This window comes from Trichosurus vulpecula, chromosome 2 (genome assembly GCF_011100635.1).
Source record: "Trichosurus vulpecula isolate mTriVul1 chromosome 2, mTriVul1.pri, whole genome shotgun sequence".
NCBI classification, from domain to species: domain Eukaryota; kingdom Metazoa; phylum Chordata; class Mammalia; order Diprotodontia; family Phalangeridae; genus Trichosurus; species Trichosurus vulpecula.
Genome location: NC_050574.1, coordinates 145,934,868 through 145,938,359, shown reverse-complemented (window position 1 = coordinate 145,938,359; position 3,492 = coordinate 145,934,868).

Below are 3,492 nucleotides of genomic sequence, written 5' to 3'. Positions count from 1 at the left end.
TCAGAGTGGCTCCTTGCTAGATTGTCCATAGGGTGATGACTTTTTTCAGTCACGGTAACTCTCAAAGACCACATACTTAATCATGGAAGAGCTGCAATCTGCACTGATGGAGGGAGGGCCCACACTACCAAAGCATAGAGCCTGAAGTGTCAAAATATAGGGATAGCAACCTGTGATTTGATTGGTAAAGGGAACTCCTTTTCTCAATGCATGCCAGCACCTTCTCTGCAACTTAGAAATCTAGAGAGTTTTCTAGGGCCAGAGATGAAGTAAGAACCCAGGGTTACATAGTCAGTATGTGTCAGAGAGGGCTTAAACCTAGATAGACCCTTCTAGTTTTGAGGCTGGCTCTTCAGCCATGAGACCATTTTTCTCTCCATTGAACTATTTTAAATTATATCTTGAAAGGATACTCTTCCTACGACCAAAAGTGTGGCCATGGGCCATAGAAGAGAAGCTCAAAGATTGAAAGTTTGTCTCTTCCTTCTCAATATACTAGATTTTTTTTAATTGAAGTAAAATATTGCAATACAAAGTCCAAAATGGAAGATAAGGTGAAGGGAATGGGGAAACAGCTGCAGACCGAAAGCCAGGAAGACATGGATTCTATGCTCATTTCTACCACTATCTAGTTGCATGACTTTAAGCAAATCATATCACCCCTCTCCAGCCTTCATCTTATGTGAATAAAGAAAAGGTTCAGTTGGATGATATCAAAAGTCTCTTCCAGCTCTAATATCAGATCAAAGGATCATAGATTTCGATCTGAAAGAGTCCTTGGAGGTCATTTAGACTAACCTCTTCACTTAATGGATAAAGAAACATAACACTTTATGGTTTGTGAAACACCTGCATATATCATATCATTTGATTCTCAGAACAACCCTGTGAGATAACCATGAGATAACCCTATGAGAACAGCCCTATATGATAATATGCTATTACCATCCTCATTTGACATGTGAGAAAACTGAGGATGAGAGAGGTGAAGCAGCCTGCCCGTGGTTTCATAGCTAGTAAGTGTCCGAGGTTGGATTTGAACTCAGGCCTTCTTGATTCCAGCTCTAGCACTCTATCATCTAGCTGACTCTTGTTGTTGTTCAGTAGTTTTCAGCTGTGTACAACTTTTTCTGAGCACCCCATGTTGGGGTTTTCTTGGCAAAGATACTGGAGTGGTTTGCCATGTCCTTCTCCAGCTTGTTTTACAGATGAGGAAACTGAGGCAAACAGGATTAAGTGACTTGCCCAGGGTCATGCAACTAGTACACGACTGAGGCCAAATTTGAACTCACAAAGATGAGTCTTCCTGGTTCTAAGCCAAATGTTCTATCTACTGTACCACTTAGTTTCCCAGCTGACTCTTAGACCAGTCCGAAGAGATTAAATAATTCACCCAAGCCCTCACAGGAAGTAAGAGAAACAGAGCTTCTCTGACTCCAAAGTCATCGATCACTCTTTTCCCTGCACCTAGTTTATGCTATTCTCATTACACTACGCTGGCCTGCTCTTTAGAACTGGTATCCTCTTGCTATTCTATCACTCCAAATGAAAGCATCGTGTAATGATGCCATCAATGCAACATATCATTCTAATTAAACATGTCCCCATTTAGCTACGTTGTCTTTGACAAAGTCTTCAGATTTCAGGAGGCATGAAATAGAGTTCATAATGAAGTTGGTATGGCCAAGGATACATGTGCAATGCAGAAAACCAACTGCTGGGAGAGTTCTGAACGGTCAACTTAAAGAAATGGAAGATCTAGCTATATCTTTTGTTTCACTTCTCTGTCATTGCAATAATCCTGTTCTGCCTGGAACACAGTCACTTGATTGAAAGTAATACTCCTGAGTAACTGCATCCCAGAATCAGTTTGCACACACAATTATAAGGAAAAGCCTTTAAAAGAACTGAATTTTCCGTTTCCCAAAACAATGAAATGCGTAGTTATGAAATTTACAATGGTTATGTCATACCCTTTTATTTAATATCTTTCTGTTTCATTTAAGAGAAAGAAAAATACAGATGTCTAGAAGGCTGTTTTATTTCTTAATGATGAGTATAGTATATAATGAAAACAAAGAAAAAATGATAAGTTAAAAATATCAGTATGGCAGATTCTTGAAGATTTTTAATATTAGTTTTTATTGTCTCATTCCTTCTTGACAAATATACAGCATCTAGGGTGACAGACTCCGAGATGCAAGCAATATTTGAGTTGGAGTGACCCCCTTACCCTCATTTTATTGGGAAGGGTGCAGTTGATCTTTGGAACATTAAATATCAGGTCGTACAACATAGTTGGAAGGATGGTAATGCACTACCCTCACAGAGATTTAAAAGAAGCTCAATATTTGAGTTTTTCCTCAAATATTTGCTTTTATCATTTTCCTTTATTTAATTTTCAAGGATGTCTACAATGGGATTAAAAGGATATAAAGAATTTCATTTTCATTTCTTTCTAAGTCAGTTTTGAATTCTCTTCTTGGTTTATCTACCACATTATAATTTATCTCATGAGTTACACAATACCCTGGCAGTCTTATTTCTCTTCTTCTGCCTACCATGATCCCGTAGCTGGCATCCTAGGGCCATTTAACCTAGAGAAGAGAAGGCAAAGGGCACATGAACATTGTTTTCAGATACCTGAATGACTCAACATAGAAGAGAGTTTACATTTATTCTTCTTGGCCCCCATTTGGAAGAATTAGGACCAATGGGTGAAAAGTATATGGAGACATTTCAGATCAGTGTAAGAAAAAGCTTGCTAATTGACTATTAACTAAGGAGCCATCCAAAAATAGCATAAATTGCTATGGAAACATATTGGTTTAGGATTGGAAAATAAATCCCCAATAGAGGACCTCAAATAAAGTGAACAGGCAGTTTTCAAATGAAGAAATTTAGGCTTTGTGTTTTACTGTGTTAAAAAAGCTTCAAATTTCATAATTCAGTAATTTTTTCAGTCACATCTGACTCTTTGTGACCCTATTTGGGGTTTTCTTGAAAAAAATGCTGGGGTGGTTTCCTGTTAGGGGCGCTCTGGACCTGGGCCCCCCGAGAGGGTAGTGAGACGCCAGGGAGTCTGGACCTGCTGACGTGGCAATGCCTGCATGGCTTCTGCCACCTCAGTACCGGGGCGGCTCTAACTGGAGGAGCTCCACCCTCGGGGAGGAACTGGGGAGGAGCCAACCCGAAACACCCAATATAAGGCGCTCCTCAGAGAGGGTCAGTGGGATTTTTGTGTAAGATTTCTGGTACGCCATTGCAATAAAACTGCTTGTCGCATTCCGGTGACTGCCTGGTGATTCTCCTCTCGCATCCCCCGGGAGGAGCCGGAGACGTCCGCAGACCCGTGGGCAGGGTGAGTGAGAGGCGGTAGTCGGGGAGTACGGGGTGCGGGTCACACCCGTCCGGCCGCCGACAGTTTCCCATATCCTTCTTCATGTCATTTTACAGATAAGGAACTGAGGCAAACAGAGTTAAGTGACTTGC